This window comes from Diabrotica virgifera, chromosome 6, assembly GCF_917563875.1.
Source record: "Diabrotica virgifera virgifera chromosome 6, PGI_DIABVI_V3a".
Taxonomy (NCBI): Eukaryota; Metazoa; Arthropoda; class Insecta; order Coleoptera; family Chrysomelidae; genus Diabrotica; species Diabrotica virgifera.
Window position 1 is genome coordinate 33,213,316 of NC_065448.1, and position 18,687 is coordinate 33,232,002.

An 18,687-nucleotide genomic window follows, 5' to 3' on the forward strand; every position below is an offset into this window, starting at 1 on the left:
TTATCCAACATAAACGAATGACTCAAAAAACAAAATGTTAAGAAAACCTGAGGATATAGTTGAGTTTTAATTTCAGTATTTTATAAATGCTAGAATATTCCACAGGGTGATGCGAACTTTGGGAAAAAAACACAGTTTGATTGGTACACCCGGTATACAATGAAAATTTACCTGTTTAGCAAACAATATTATTACAGTGGTATTGATAAAGAATCGGGCTATAACATGTTCAAAAAATCACTTGAATCCGTCAACAGGTTTAGGAAATATGAGACATCAAAAATGACCAAATTTTTAAGTGGCCGATTTCTATGCACGTAAGTTTATTATAAAAATTCTACAGATATGGTACTTCATTTCATGTTCAATTTGCGTCTACGAAATTACCGAATTGGAACAACCTAAGATAGAGATTCTTAAGACAGAATTTATACTGTATATTGTAGATTAAAGGAATAATTTCAGATTTGTAGCCTACATATCTCTTGATGGCATCTGAATAGGTTTTGAAAGCTACTATCCAACCTCTCTTGAGTCGGATAAAGCTCAGTAATAAGCTTTTTTAGTCCTTGCCCATCGCTTTTTTTGTTGACTAATTTTCACTAGTTCCTCTTCGTATTCGAAAGTATGGCATAATATGTAATGCTCGTTCCTCGAGTTCCTTCTGTACCATCAGAATTAAGAAATTAATGATTACTCCCAGTAGAAACCGTCATTCTGGGAAAGACGTAAGAAGCCGGCTGTCGAATGGTAGCCGGGGTCTGCATATTTTTTTGTAAAACTGTCATAGTGATTTCTGCTAATATACTCATAATTCATTTTGTCCTTGTTTGTCACTTCACTAATCCATCTAATCATTCTCATTTCTTCCATATGCATTCACTTTTCATCTTTCTTTTTACCTGCCAAACATTCAGTTCCGTACATCTTTGCTGGTATTCTTCTTCTTCTTCAGGTACCATCTCCGCTACGGAGGTTGGCATATTTTTAAAAATCACAGCGTAGGTAATTATGAAAAAATATAATTGGTCTATTCTCGTAGTCATGGATATGAAGAAATTAACTGCGAATGTGCAAATTATTATTTCAATTTAGATTTTCTGACATCTAGAGAATATATTGCTTGTCGTTGATATACCTGCTCTACAAGAAAACCTCATTAGTGTGATAAATAATTCTAAACTTTCACCGATAAAATTTATTATTCTTAGAATTGATCACATGTTAAGGACATACCTATCTGACTACAAAAAATACAAAGAATGCCGTTTTACTATTCCGAAGCCATCACAGTCGATTTGCTCAATTTGCACAAGTCACTTCACGTCACATCATTCCACGTCAGTGCCAATAAGACGTGAAGTGTCTTAAAAATCAAAGTGGATGGCTTTCCTCAAAAACGGTTGCTCCGACCACTTTACATGCAGATGTTCATTTTTTATTTTTCTTTTGAAAGCTTGAGATATATCCGTTAAAAGTGACTGAGCAGGTCAGTGGCGGATACGCGAGACGTTCTTTATATCCTCGATGAAAAGATGAATTATTAATCTTACTTACGATATGGCCGCAATTTTATTTAGTTTAGTTATTTAGTAAAAGAGAAATATATGCCAACTCTGAGAAATTGGATATTGAGAATATTGGTGCCTAAAAATAAATCACAAAAGTCAGCAAAAATCACTCTAGCATAACACGGCACTGCATACCTGTGTAGTTAAACAATACCATAATCTTTTCTCAAAAGATTGAATAAAACCCACAAATCAGAAGAATTATTATTTTAAAAAAATTCAAACTTTAAGGATTATTCGAAAAGATTCCTGTTAGACAGATAACATATGTTACAGTTCAAGTTGATTCTCAGTTAGAGTTGACACCAACTAGTTGGAGTCAACTCCAACTGAAACGAGCAGTAAAAGTTGATTTTAAAAATTTAAATCAACTTTTACTAGTTGGAGTTGATTCTTGCTGGATCGATTCAGTAAATGTTGATTATACGAGAATCTCAAGTGTATTTTTGATGAGTGTGCGTTTCTTTGTTTTGGCCGTTTCAACTACTTATTAGTATAGTCTGTAACGTCGCCCCCGTTAGGTAAATTATTCTGATTCGATTTTTTGCACAAACTTACTCAAAGAAATACATCCGTATAACAATCCTTATAACAAATACATAGGGTGTCACGTGGTACCGCCGGTCGAAAAATTGTTTAACCAATTTCAGTAAAGTCAGTCAGTAAAGTGACTCTTTATCGAACGAGTCTGATATTACGAGCAGAGGAACAGACGCGTTCGATAAAGAGTATTGAGGTGGTGCGTACAAAATTGTATCGTCAATCATAAAAAACATTAACACTTACTTACAACTTTGACGAATTTTTTTTTTAATTTTAACTCACCGGAGGGACCGCAGACGTTCGGAAACAATTAGCGTCTCTTTGCAAAAACAATGACGTCGACTTTGCGAAGTAACAAGACACTTACTCAACAGACACACTACACATTACTCCCCTGACTTAGTGATAAGTTATACAATTACGTGGCTAAAGGTTCTAGTTCTAAACCAAAGCCAGAATCAGAGAAAAAAAAAAATTTTAGACGAAATAAAAAATTCGAATGACAGTAATGACAGATGACTTTTGCATGATGGCCGGTTTTGATGTTTAATCGATAGTTATCAATATTGTATACCTACCTAATTACTAAATCTGTAAAGTTTTGATTTATTTTGTATGAATATAATTGCGAAACACTACAGAATTTTACTTTTTGACATAAATTTTATTAATAATAAGATAAATTTTGTACAATATTTTTAATAATTAAAGTCAATAAATTTTAATTTCACTCAAATAAATAATCGATTGCTGCCATTGACCACTTACATTCAATCTCTTCTTAATAACATAAAGTAACATTCTTCTTTCAATACAACAAAGTGAGGGCAAATGAGTAGGTACAATACTGCCGAAAATGAGGGCAAATGAGTACAAAATGAATGATTTTATTGACGTTTGGCGATTTTAAACAAATTCGCAAAAATTAATTTTTTCACTTCGTACACATTTTTTTTAGATCCTTTGGGCCTCTTTTTCTCTAAAATTGACTGTTGTCGAGTTATTAGCGTCTTAGAATTTGAAAAACGCCAAAATAACCATTTTCAAGGTTTAATAACTCGGTTAAAGATAATTATTGTGAAAGTCGAGCGAGTGGCCGTGGAGTAACGGCATAATCGCTGGCCTCATACGCCAGTGCACGTGAATTCGAGCCCTGCTAAATACAAACCATTTTCATTTCCAATAATGACACGAGCCGTCTCAACGTGCCTCGGAGAGCATCTTAAGCCGTCGGTCACCCTGGGCTAGTGTACATCGACACTAGTTACTTGAAACAGGGTTAAAGATGTAATTGGCGCCGGAACTGTCCGAAAGGCAAAAATGCCATACGATATTATATATTACGAAAGTCAGAAACTAAAAAAAAATCAAAGATTAAAGCTACCTCTATAAGATCCTGAAGAAATTTTTGTCATTATTTCATTAATAAGATATTATTTTTAATTATCAACAATGAGCGCTAACCGTGTATTGAGACGGCCGTCAATGTGAGTGCGAGTGAGATACACCATTGGACGGCTGGAATGGGGCATCTCTTTAGCACCCACCATTAGCGCTCATTGTTAATAATTAAAGATAAAGCTTAGTAATAAAATAGTGACAAAAATTTCTGCTGGATCTTGTAGAGGGGGCTATAAACTTTTTTTGAGATTGCAGATTGCAATTGCGCGCAGCGGTCAGGAAGGAGGAAGATCTAACACTTCGGTCCAAACCTAACTTTCGGGTATTAGAGTGTAGAGTACCCCAGGAGGTATTTGACCGCTGCGCGCAATCACAACCCACCCGATTTGGTCACTTTCCGACTTTCATAATAATGGATTTTAACCGAGTTATTAAGCCTTGAAAATGGCTACTTTCGCATTTTTCAAATTTTAAATCGCGTATAACTCGACAACAATCAATTTTAGAGAAAAATCACAAAATACCTTTTTTCTACGAGCGTGCAAAAATGTCTACTTTCGCGAATGCGTTTTAGTTTAGAAAGTTTTACTTTTCCGCACGCGTGTTACTTTTCCGCACGCGTTTTACTTTTCCGCACGCGTGTTAATTTTTTAAAGACTCGTAGAAAAAATATTGTTCCTAACGCTTGCAGAAAGTCTCTTTTCCGCACACGTATAACTTTCTGCACATGTTAGGAAAATAACTATTTTTGCTCAGAATAACCCAAATGATCTAAAAAAAATTGTTCGAAGTGAAAAAATTATTTTTGTGAATTTGTCTAAAAGAATTGTTTAAACAATTTATCGATCAAGGTACTGCCTGGAACCCAGTAGATTTGTTATAAGGACCTCTTTTTGAGTAAGTTTGTGCAAAAAATTCGAATCGGAGTAATTTACCTAACGGGGGCGACGATACAGCCTAGACTAATTTGAACATATTCAGTAACATTTAATTTCTAGAATCGGCTGTTAGTGTGAATCAGAATCAACTTTTACTAAATGGCATTGGGAAGAGTATACTTTTCCTAGTTGGAGTCTACTTTTACTAGTAAATGTTGAATATAAATCTTCATTTTATATTTATAATCAACTTTTACTGAAACCAGCCGTTAGAGTTGACTCCAACTAGTTGGAGTCAACTCCAACTGGATAATCAACTTGAACTGTAACATATATATGTTACATCAGTGAATACTTGGAGTTCCTTCTCAGTAAGCCAATTGGGATTTATAACTGGAATCATGGAATAACTGGATTCCATGATAAATAAAATTACTAATAAAAAATTTTTTGAAATGTGATTTTTTACAGGAGAAAAAGTATTGTTTATAAAGAAAAATATATTTTGTGCCATAATGACTAAAAAACAATTGAAATATGTACTTATATTATGACTTATATTAATACAATCGTGACGTATATTGTTCACCACCGGAAACAACAAATAATAAACTGTAAATTACGATCTTCCCAGAACGCTGATTATAACGAAACTAAAACCAAATTGCAAAGCACATTCCACTGATAGGTTAGAGAGATAAACAAGGTCAAAAATTAAATTTTTAAATATATTTGCAGTAGAATTCTTATATCTGGCGTACAAAATACGCCAGCGCGTGTAGTTAAAGGTTAATAGAATTATGACTAGTTGGAGTCGACTCTAACGGCTGGTTTCAGTAAAAGTTGATTATAAATATAAAATGAAGATTTATAGTCAATATTTACTAGTAAAAGTAGACTCCAACTACGAAAAGTATACTCTTCCCAATGCCATTTAGTAAAAGTTGATTCTGATTCACACAAACAGCCGATTCTAGAAATTAAATGTTACTGAATATGTTCAAATTAGTCTAGGCTGTATCGTCGCCCCCGTTAGGTAAATTATTCCAGTTCGATTTTTTTTGCACAAACTTACTAAAAAAGAGGTCCTCTTCGACCAAATAACGAATCCACAGGGTGTCAGATGGTACTGTGGTCAAAAAATTGTTTGAACAATTTTTTTAAACAAACTCACAAAAAAAAATTATTTAGGACAATTTTCTTTACATCATTTGGGTCATTCGGAGCAAAAGAGGTCTTTTGTGATTTTTCTGTAAAATTTTGTTGTTCTCGAGTTATACGCGATTAAAAATTTGCAAAATACGAAAATGACCATTTTCAAGGCTTAATAACTCAGTTAAAAATTATTATTATGAAAGTCCGAAAGTCACCAAATAAAATTCTAACGACCTCCCTACAAGATACTGAAGAAATTTTTGTTATTATTTTATTACTAAGCGGTTATTTTTAATTATTAACAATGAGCGCTAGGAGCGTATTGACGCAGCTATCAATGTGAGTGCGAGTGATTGCACCATTTTGACATTTAAAAATTCAAACTTCTGTCAAACCACAAAACTGTCAAAACTTTTTTTGTAATTTATAGCTCACATGTCATCACCATGACAAGTCGAAAGGTCTTCTTCTTGTGGTGCTTTCTCCTTTAGTGGAGGTTAGCGACTACACTGGCAAATCTGTCTCTGTCCAATGCGGTTCTAAACAAAGATGTTGAATCAAGGCCGGTTCAGTTTCTGATATCTCTAAACCATGAAATCTGGCGCCTACCGGGACCCAGTTTTCCTTCACTCTTACCCTGGATGATCAGTTGCGTGAGGCGGTACTTTTCGTTTCTCATTATGTGTCCCAGGTAGCTAACTTTTCTGACTTTAATGATTTTTAGCAGTTCCCTATCTGCACCTATTCTCCTCAGAACATATTCGTTGGTGGTGTGGGTTGTCCAAGGTACTTTCAAGTCTCTTCTATAAAGCCAGAGTTCAAAGGCGTCCAACTTGTTCATCAGTGTTGTGTTGTGTCCAGGCCTCCGTTCCATACAAAAGTATTGACCACACATAGCAATGCAGAAAATGACATCTAAGGCTGATATTAATGCTACTGTTACAAAATAAGCTTTTCATTTTGATAAACCCCTGTCGGGCTACCTCTATTCTCGCTCTTGACTTCTTGTTTTTAATCAAGTTGATTGTTAAACCAGCAACCAAGATATTTGTACTGGCTTACCTATTCAAGCTGTTGGTGTTTCACATATTTATTGGAAGAGGTAAATTTTTGTTCCTTGATATTCTTATAACTTTGGTTTTCGCAGTATTGATCTTCATCCCCATTTTTTCACAACTCTCAGTAACCCTATCCAACAGTATCTGCAGACTATGGTCCGAATCAGTCATTAATACTGTGTCATCTCCATAGCGGATGTTATTTACTCTTTGACCGTTTATCCTGATTCCTTCTGAAGGGTGCGATAAAGAGTTCGCAAATATTACCTCAGAGTAGACGTTAAAATTATGGGTGATAGCACACAACCCTGTCTAACACCTCGTTGTATTTCAATTGGCCTTGACGTATTACAATTGGTCTTTATGATTACTGTCTGATTCCAATAAATAGTCTCTATAATTTTAGAATCTCTTTTGTCGACTCCGATGTCATTCAATCTTTCTATCAAGGTCTTGTGCTTCACCCTATCGAACGCTTTCTCAAAATCTATGAAACAGATAAAAAGGTCTGCTTGTTGATCTTTGATCTTTGAAGACAGAATATTGCTTCTCGTGTCCCCATACCTTTCCTGAAGCCAAATTGTTCTTGACCGGTGACCTCATCACATTTTTTATAATATATTCTGTTCTGTATGATACGCAAGAAAAGCTTCAGAATGTTATTTAATAGACTTATAAGTCCTGGCATAATTTGGCGTTCTTCTTTTTAGGCAGTGGTATGAAGACTGATTCAAGCCATATTTTAGGCATAGTCCCTGTATTGCAAACATTATTAAATAGTCCAAGAAGAAGGTCTAACTTTTCCTCGTTGATTAACTTCAATAGCTCAGCTGGTATTTCATCTTTTCCTACAGATTTGTTGTATTTAGTTGACGTAGAGCATATTCCAGTTCGGACTTTAGTATTGGAAGACCTTCGTCGTTTTCGGTATTTAATGTAGGAGGTTCTCTGATGTCATAGAAGAGTTCCTTTATATAGTCTTCCCACATGTTTATTTGTTCTTCAGTGCTTGAAATCAGTTTGCCTTCTGCGTTGATTAGATTATTAATTTGGTCTTGTGAGTATGTCGTGCCTGTGAATTCCTTGAGTTTCTTATACAGATGGAAGTCATCATGTTTTTTATATAAGTTTTCGATTTCTTCACATTGTTCTGTCATCCATTTTTCTTTTGCAATTTTTATTTTTTGTTTAATGGTTCTATTTAATGCTTTGTACACTACTTTGTGCTGTTTGCATTATCTTCTTTCATCCATTAAATCCAATATTTCCTCTGTCATCAATCTTTGCTTCCGTGGTCGCTGTTTTGTGAGCATTTCAGTTGCCGTTGTAAGGGCGTGTCTGATTTCCTCCCGAAGGCGAAAGTTAAGGATGTTTAATTATATGAAAGATGTGCTAAAAAACAGTGCGAAAAAGTAAAACCCATTTAAAATACATTATTACTTCAGACATACTTTAAACTCTTCATGTACTGCTATCTATATTTACAATTTTCACACAATAAAACCTTTACATTTTTACATAATATGAGATAGAGTAGATAAAAATTATTTTTGTGAATTTGGTTAACAAAAATTGGTTAAACAATTTTTCGACCGCGGTACCGCGTGACACCCTGTGTATTTGTTATAAGGATTGTTAAACGGATGTATTTCTTTGAGTAAGTTTGTGCAAAAAATCGAATCAGAATAATTTACCTAACGGGGGCGACGTTACAGACTATACTAATAAGTAGTTGAAACGGTCAAAACAAAGAAACGCACACTCATCAAAAATGCACTTGAGATTCTCGTATAATCAACATTTACTGAATCGATCCAGGAAGAGTCAACTCCAACTAGTAAAAGTTGATTTAAATTTTTAAAATCAGCTTTTACTGCTCGTTTCAGTTGGAGTTGACTGCAACTAGTTGGAGTCAACTTTAACTGAGAATCAACTTGAACTGTAACATATACAAAAATCTCACACATTCGTTAAAAAATTGAAAAAATCAAACACATTCGTTAAAGAAAAGCGTGGGGCGCGTCTTCATCGAATAAACGGTTTGAGGCTAGATACTTTTTTACTTTTCGCGCCCCACGCTTTTCTTTAACGAATGTTAAATTTTTTCAATTTTTTAACGAATGTGAGATTTTTGTATGTTTAATCTGTCCAACAGCTTTTTTCGAATAATCCTTAGAGTTTGAATTTTTTTTATTTTTTGCTTTTTAGTTGATTTTTTTATAATATTTTTAATTTTAGTCAGTCGTAACTAAAGAAAAGCGTTTCTTAAAAATTTTTTTTATATTTTTTTATTTTTCACTTTTTAGTCTTACACTTTTCAAACATTAAAATATATCGTCATTATTACAAAAAGGATGTATATGATAGACAAATTGTTTACATTTATTTCAACATTTGATACATACATTGTACATTTTCTGTAATTTCTTCATACATTTCTTAAATCAAAATCATTATTTACACATATTACAGTCTTCGCAGTCTTTCCATCTTTTCTAATGCTGTACTATTGCACGGAGTAGACCTTGTTAATTTACACTCCATCCATTAAAGCTTCGTAACAAAATTTAAATTACTACGCCAAGACGAATTCTAATGTTAATAGGGATGTTCACTAATTTTTAAATATAGTTAAATTCAATAGATTACAAGGTATATAAAAACGTAACAATCATAAAACTGTTTAAAAATGTATATTTTTTAAGATAAATGAGTTCATAATGTTGATTTTCTTGGAGGCTAGAAAAACGGTACCCTGCAGCGAGGCTACGGTCTGTGACGTCAGCAGTCGTAACGTCTTTGATCGAAGACTAGTTTTGTATACTTATTTACTCAGTGTATTTGAACGTGCGCAGTTTTTTACGTATTTAATTATTAAAAATAACGCCAAATAAGTGGTGTTTTGTTCCTGGGTATGTAAATACATCAAAAAACAGTTCTGACAAGATTTTTATTACCGTTCCAGCCAATTTAAAACAAAAAAAAAAATGGTTTGTTGCAGCTAGAACTTAAAATAACTAACTTAAAGAACTAACTTAATAAAATAAACATTATAGAAGTTTTCCAGAGACTTTCGGCCCTTGGTAATAATGTAATTGTTCTTTCTGCATTTACCTTTTTCAAAAATACCTACTTATTAGTTTTCTCAGGATTCGAAAAAAATGAATGAATTTAAATAGCATTGGACCAAGATTTTGCACCTACCCCCTTAAAGAGTAAATGAAAAAGTTTCGGGACCTCAAATTTGTATTCCTTAAACTGTGATATTCCTAAAAACGGGATTCTAAGAATACATACAGTAAAAGTAAACCTTGAAATAACTACATGTGGATGTAGGTATGACTTTATATTATATTAAAATCATTAATAATTTAGTGAAAAGATTGGTTGAAATGAAAATGTATAATACGCAAGTTCAAAAATATTTTTTATCTTGGAACAGTTGTCAACTCGAAATACGAAACAACCGAAATAAGATCTAGAGTTGAAAAGGACATAGCAACATTTAACAACATGCATGAGAAATATTTTCACCCATTGCGACATAATATCTCTCCCACTAAAAATGCGGCTGCTAAAATGTTATTATTTCCGGTCTTGCTATATGGCGCAGAGGCTTGGACAATAATGGAAACATTAATGAAAAAGCTAGAGGCATTCGAGATGTGGGTGTACCCACGTATCCTCAAAATATCCTGGGCGACCCACACCAACGTACAGGTATTGCGTCGAATGGGAAAACAAAAAGAAATCTCTTTTACAATTAAGAAACGAAATCTTGAATATTTCCCGGAAGAAAAGACACTCATGACTTAAAAACTTACGCCAATGATTTGGACAAAAATTGATCGAGTTATTCAGAAACGCCTCAAATGAAATTAAAATTGCCATGATGATAGCCAACGTCCACAACGGACAAGGCACATGAAGAAGAATAAAAATATTTTTAATACACCTAACCAAGGTAAAGTAATAACCAGCCAATGTATGTATACAATATGCATGCGTACAATGGATGCATACAACTTTCTCTATTTTTTTTTTGTGGAGTATTAAGCATTTATTTTTTTAGCTTAAAGAAGACATGGAAAATTATATGGAATATACACTCAGTAAAGCTGTGGTAGATTTATTTTTTTACAAGATGCCAATAAATCATACACCATTGTTGCATCTACACTACAGTCGGTAGTTTATACGAATCGGCTTTCTGAAAACCTTCTTCCATTTTATTTGTTTATTTTTGTAAAACCCAAAATATGTCCTTACGAACAGTCTATCCACTTTAAACTAAACAAATTCACTATAAAACTCCACTTTAACCCTAATAAAACAAGAAGAGAACAAAATAAAATGACCTGAAACGTCAAACAGGTAAACAGTAACACTATGAGAATGGCGCGCGCTTGGGGTATGCAACTAGTGACGTCAGGCCAATAGAGAAGCGTTCTTGAAATTTAAAATAATGCTAGATTTCTAATAAAGATTTTTTATAGAAAGGCTTTTTCAATTTGGTTGAAATTTTGGACAATTATTCCTAGGGTATTTCTTAATAGTTTTACATGTTTGAAATGACTTTTTAATTTTTTGTGAACATCCCTATTGTAGCACAAAACGTCTCTACCGGAGGTTTTTCTAAGACTACGTTAAAAACACGAATTTTTTGAATTCGAGTTTTGGTTGAAGTTTTGTTTCGTATCGTATTGACATTTGACTATATAAACAAAGATATGAGCGTTCAAAATCGTCGCCGCTTAGGATGTTTATAAACATAATGTACAAACATGAAAAGTATTCGGAATCGGCAAAAAATTTAAAACTTTATTGTTTATTTATGAAGCATAACGTAAACAACTAACGTAAAAAGTGTAATTATGTATAGTTCATATAATTAGCTACAATCTGTAAAAGTTTCAAGTCTCCACATTGTAGAAAACAAGAGAATTTAAGCATTTTCCATTAAAACCTTTTTTTATTTAAGCAATTAATAAATATAAAAATTTTTTTGCTATTGACTATTCGTGTATTGTTGCCGCGAATGCATATGTCTGCAAATTTTCATTCATTTGCACTAAAGAAAAGGCAATTAAATTAACGTCTACCGATTTGACGCAAACGATTGACCTAAAGAACAGCGTTTAATTAATACTTTGTCATGTCAATTTACTATTTTAGTTGGGAATGAGCCACAACATTGAGTTATTCCCAACTAAAACACAACATCGGCTTATCGGGTCTTGTTTCTAATGCATAGGTATGTCATTATTGGTCTTACACTGGCTTTATAAATTCTTGACTTCATCTCAATGTGAATATATCGGTACCGCCAGAGAACAACGACCACATAATATAGTGTTGTTCTCTGGTATCGCCATATAGCAGGGGTTCCCAAACTGGGGGGCGCGCCCCCCCTGGGGGGCGTGAGGACATATCAGGGGGGGCGCGAAAGAAGTTGAATATTAAATTAAATTTAGTTATTTTTCTAAAATTAAAAATTAACCGCTTCAAATACCTCTTTTCGACAACACTGTGAAACGCCGCATTGATGATATGACCGAAGACATACAAATTAGATAGTTGATGCAGTAAAATAATCGCCATTTTTTGCTATTCAATTAGACGAGAGTATTGAGTACTGACATTTCACAATGTTATCAGTTAATTGTTTATGTTCGGTATATTCAAAACAAAAGAATGAAAGACGAGCTACTCTTTTCTACAGAGTTGGAGACTGGAGACCACAACAAAAGCTATTAATGTTATGAAAGCAGTGTGAGAGTTTTTTGACAAACATGAACTCTCTTGGCAAAAACTGATCAGTTTATGTACAGATGGCGCACCTTCAATGCTTGGTTTTCGCTCAGGCTATTTACAATTAGTAATAGAGAAAAATGCTGATGTGATTGGGATACACTGTTTTATACATCGACAAGCCTTGGCAGCAAAAACCCTTCCAAATGAACTTATGGCTGTCTTAAAGTTGTGTATTAAAGTACTACATTAAAAAAACAGTGCGTTGAATACTCGACTGTTTAAAACTCTTTGTGAAGATTTAGAAAGTGATCACAAAACACTGTTACTTCATACAGAAGTACGATGACGACTCTCAAAAGGAAACATGTTGGCAAGATTATTTGACCTTTGAGATGAAGTAATCACCTTGGAACATCAAAAGCAAAATGAGCTAAACATGGCCTTCAAAAAACATTGTACCCAAGTAATATTGGCTTATTTGTCAGACATCTTTGACTCGTTGAACAGCCTTAACCTAAAACAGCAGGGTGGAGACTCAAATATAGTAGTTACTCATTGTGATTGAGGCTTAGTTACTCAACTTTGGAGGCGTAAAATATCAGCAAACCCCTGAAATTATTCAAATTTCGCTAAAGTAGAGCCAATCTCAGAAGAAACACGCTTCAAGGACATTTATGAAGGATCAAGTTTGAAAATCCAAATATCAAACCATTTGGAGAGCCTAATTGAAGAGTTCCAGAAATACTTCCCAAATACTTGTGACAATTTTATTTACAGAATGTCAACTGATCCATTTCATGTCAACATAGACTCCCTGCCTGAATCGCTTCAAGAAGATGCTTTGCAAATAAATCCAAATTATTTTTTGCATGATTCCTCTGCCAAATACTTTGTTATAATTGACAAACCTTCATTTTGGTTCAAATATTTCAAAGTGTATCTTAGTGTATCACGGGAAGCTCTTCATTTATATTTGCCTTTTTCAAGTAACTATTTGTGCGATTTTCAACACCCGTGGCAATTAAAACAAAGTATCGGAATAAACTTGATGTTGGTAGTGACTTGTACTGTGCACTTACTAAAATTCAGCCACCAATAAGCATACTAGTAAATAAAATGCAAGCATATCCATCGCACTAACCAACCTAATCTATTTTTCTTTTATTAATAATTTTTGTATTTAATGGAAACTGATATTGTTGTATCTTATGGCAGAATAAATAAATGTTTTGTTTTCAAGCTAATACTTATTTGTTTTTGTTTTGTTCCTATTTAGGCTCATACAATTTATTTTAAAGGGGGGGGGGGCGCGAGAAGCTTTCATTTCAACAAAAGGGGGCGTGGTACAAAAAAGTTTGGGAACCCCTGCCATATAGTGTTATGAAGGCATCCTGCCACTCTACTTGCTTTTTGTACTTGATTTCTCACTTCTTTGTCCAGGTCTCAGTAGCCGGAAAGTGTACTTCCAAGGTATTTTCTTTTCCATTACATCTTTAATACCGATGCCCTCAATTTCTATTTTACATCTGATTGGCTCTTTACTGATTATTATTATTTTAGTTTTCGGAGATGAAATTGTCATATTGAATTTTTTGCTCTTATGTTAAAACTGTGGACTAATCTTAGCAGACTATCTTCATCTTGGGCTGTCTGTATTGCGTCGTCTGCATAGCAGAGTAATGTTACTTCTTTGTTTCCCATTCAGTATCCTCTTCGTTTCTTGACTTCTTCTTCTTCTACGGCACTACAGCCCAAATTGAGCCTTGGTCTCCTTTATTTTTTGCCTTCACCCTTGCTTGTCTGTGGCTGCTCTTCTCCATATACGGACTCCTAAAAGGGCTTGTGCGTCGCTGTTTACTGTGTCTTCGCAGCGCTTTCTTGGCTTTCCAAGCGGTCTCTTTCCCTCCATTCCGTATCCTCTTCGTTTGTTGACGCTTTTGATGATTATTTCATACATGATTCAATTGAGGAGCATAGGGTTAATGAGTCTTCCTGTCTTATACCGCCGTCTATGGCTATAGGTTCTGTAATTGGTCTATCTATCCTGACTTCAATTTTGTTGTTTTGATAGAGACGTTTTCAATATATAGTAAGAGCCTTACTCTGTCGAATCTTTCTTTATCTCAATCAGACATAGAAATGCTGATCTATTATACTCTAGTTATTTCTCATTAATTTGCTTGATGCAGTACTTCCTTTGGTATTTCCTCTTTGCCTGCAGATTTTCTGTTCTTCATCTTTTCAACTGTTCTCGAGCTTCCTGTGTACTTATACTAACTTCTTCAGTTGTGGTAATTTCTGGCGTCTGTGGATCTACTGTCATTTATTCTTACTCTCCATAGAGCTTTTTAGATAGTCAATCCATGTACATTTTTCTATGTGTTTTGGTTCTATTAGTTCCTTTACATGACCTCTTATAAAGCGCTATATGTATTTCCTTTTGCAAACCATAAAACTCAGGGTTTCATTTCTTTCTAAAAACATTTACCAGCAGTGTTGCCAATCGCATTTCTCTAGATTATCCGATAATCGCTCGAAAAATATCCGATTTGTCACGAAAAGGTACGCTAGGTCAAAAATTATTCTGTTATTAAAATCAATGTTGCCAATGTTATTCTTTTAGTCCCCTTAACAACCATCAAATAACAAAATCCGTTGTTCGTACGCCAATCAGTTGATTGTAATCAATTATCATTATCATAATTACCATAATTGATTGATTAATTAATTATTAATTATCAATTACCGTAACAATTATTAAGATAATTGATCAATTATGTTTTCAGCAACACAATCAAAGTTGACATTGACATAAATATTTGATAATGATCAGTTGATTCCATTTCTGATTAGCGTTCGAACAACCGCAACCGGCCCTTTAATCTACTGGATTCTCTATTTCAAAGTTTAAAAATTTTCGTTTATAGATGAAAATCTCGTATCCTAGCTGATTATTACCTAATTCATGTATGTAAATACTATTTACTTACTATTATTTTATTATTCGTATTTTGTATTATCGTAAGGGTTAAATTCTAAATAAATAAATAAATCTAAATATTTCATTATTTGGATCGTTATATTAATTTATTATAATTACTTAAGTAAAAAGAACACTTTTAAATATTATTTTATTAAAACGTAATAACTTCCTCTAAAACTAGGTACTGGAAAAATAAATAATAAATAAATCAATACAAAATAAACTACAGCTACATTAATAGCATAGGCGCAAAATTTCTGGTCAATGCTTTTAAAATGCATTATTTTTTCGAGTCCTGAGACAGCTAATAAGTATTATTTAAAAATTTAAACGCAGAATGAAAGATTACATTATTACCGAGGGCCGAAAGTCTCTGAAAACTTCTATAATTTTTATTCTAATATGTTACAGGGGTAAAAGGAAAAGAGAATATTGAGTGTGATTATTAATTTCAAATATCTCATTCAAAAGAAACATTTTGTTTATTCTAAGGGACTTTCAGCCCTCGATAATAATGTAATCATTCATTCTGCGTTCAAATTTTTCAAAAATATTGATTAGTTTTCTCAGGATTCGAAAAAATGAATAAATTTAAAGATTATTGGTCCGAAATTTTGCGCCTACGCTCTTTTAAAAACTAAAGATTTATTACAACTAAAGCAATAGAAATGTATTTGACAGTCTTATTATTAAGGTATCAAAGTTATTATCCATAATACCCGTGGTGCGTTCAGAGGTGTAACCAGAATGATCCTAAGGGGAGGGGGTACATCTACTTCAACTTCAAGGTCTCTGGGGGTATGGAATAATAATGGTGTTAAGCTTATAGAGCTCAAAGTACATCCAAAAGGGGGGTTATAACCCCCAAAACCACCCCCTGGTTACGCCTATGGGTGCGTTCAACGTTAATGCCCGACTAAATAATTTTTATAGGCAAAAAATTTGAAGGATTTTTGAGTTAATTAGTAGATATGTATCTAGATATTACTAGTTTCAAATAAGTAGATTTTTCTACAACCACTATTCCAAATTCATTTTTCTGCACAATTTTATGTTAACATACTTAATATTTTCTCACAGAATAACTGACAGTAGTGTGCAGAAAAGTGACGTTTCTGTGCCGGAAAGTTCTTTTCTGCATAGTACCATTACATTCCTCAAAAAAATCATAAATCTAATTAGGTATAATATTAGCTTCTAATAAGACAAAAGTATACTGGGTGATTCATTAAAACTAAAGATCATGGACTATGCTAGACTTTCGTGACGGACCCTGTATATTTAAATATATGTTTATAAAGCGCCCATTTGAATTTAAAAGTTAACGGGTCACAGAATTTTTTAATAATTTTCTAAAATAAGTACACAAACAATTTTATTCCATAAGTAGTTTCCATACTTTCTAATTTCAAAATTTCACCCTGTATTATTGTTAGTTATATTTCGTTAAAATTGGTTGTTAAGCAGCTTTTAAAAATATAAAAATATGTAGGGTGTTCCAATAAAAATAAAACATATGGACTCTGCCAGGCTTGCGTCAATCACCCTGTAGATTTAAATTAATATTTAAAAAATGCACATTTATAACACCTATAAATATATATAAATGCACCTATATATTAAAACCGACGGGTCCCAGCGCTTTTTATATTTCTTTAAAACAAGGACGCAAATAATTTTATTCCATAAGTGCCTTTCACACTGTATAACGGTTTTTGAAATTTGAATTGGATTAGCATGCCTTAAGTGGATGCACTTGTGCATTTAAATTATAAACAAAAGAATCGGCACATGTCCCTTTTGTCAAAAAGATGAAAAGTATCGGATGTCACTAACATTCATCCAGTATAGGCTATTTATAAAAATTTGGGTGGATCCAAACAAAATGAATGTGTTTTTGGTGTTGGGAATATATGCAAAATATCCGCAAATATCCGATTTATTTAAAGGTACGAAGAAGATACGACAACTCTCAAAAAGGTACGCAAATCGGATAATTATCCGCCGATTGGCAACACTTTACCAGTGATATTTTTTTATTCTTCTCACAAGTGCATGTATATCGATTCTTATTTTCTTGTAATTATCGTATGCCTCTTGTGTCTTGGTTGACGTGTATTTTAAGTAAGCTTTTTCTATTCTTTACATTTTTCCTTCACTTCTGTACAAAACAATGGAGTTCTTCGCCTTGGGAGAGACTTATTTTTTTATTAATATTTCTTTCACCAAAAACTTCCTTGGCTGAGGCTAAGATATTAGACTTAATTTTTGCCCAGCTACATTAGACTTAATTTAAGTATTAAAGTATTTTCACAAATAAATAATTGATATTATTTCGAATTGTGGTAACAACAAATAATTATCAAATGCTGTTCAAAATTTTCTAACAACTACTTATGGCTTCTATCTGATTACATAGAAAAACTTCTTTCGATATTAACTGATGTAATTGGGGAATTGTTCAAATTTACGATAATAGTTAGTTCTAGTTCTAAATTAAGTGATTCGAAAAATGTCCCAGCTAGACTTTAACCACTTGAGAAAGAATCTGGTAATAACCACTGTTTTTTTTCATGGTTGCTTTAAATTTTTGAAAATTTCCTAACCAATATGTATTACTTTTAACGTTTTGAAACAATGATTCAAATTCTTTTATTTAAAATGGGACACGCGCCAACTCGTAACTCTTAATGACAAACATTTTTAAATCAAAATGTACACCGGCCAATTCGTAACTTTTCTACTACCTGGCCAACTCGCAACTTTATACTGGTGAATTCGAAACCATTGTTTAATTCTAATACTTAAAGGTTAAAAGGTAAGAAATACATTTGAACAGTAACGGATTAAGCCAACACGGAGCATAATATAGCATATTATTATGTAAGCGAATGGTTCTTGGTTTGCTTAAAAACATGTTGTGTATTACATATATGTACCTATAAAAAAATAACAAAAATTGAAATCTCTTTTGATTGAAACAATATTATATGTGTAGACCAGGGCGGATCTGTAAAAAAACGTCTATTTGTGGATGTGCGAGGTGGCATTCGGATTTTTGCAGATAAAGTTAGGTGACAACTTCAATAATAATAATTCACTTATGCTCCTTCTCAAATATGCCCGGAACATTAATAAAAAAATTAAAATATTTGAAAATTTCGAAAAACAATAATTTTTTTTTACATTCTTTGCTTATAACTTTAAAACGATTTATTTTGGAGCAAAGTCGTAGGTAATTAAAATAAAGATAATTGAATTTGTTATGATATACGACTAGTTAAAAATGTCCTCAATTATTACCCTTTCTGCAAAATAGCAATAAATACAAAATAAGGGGGCGA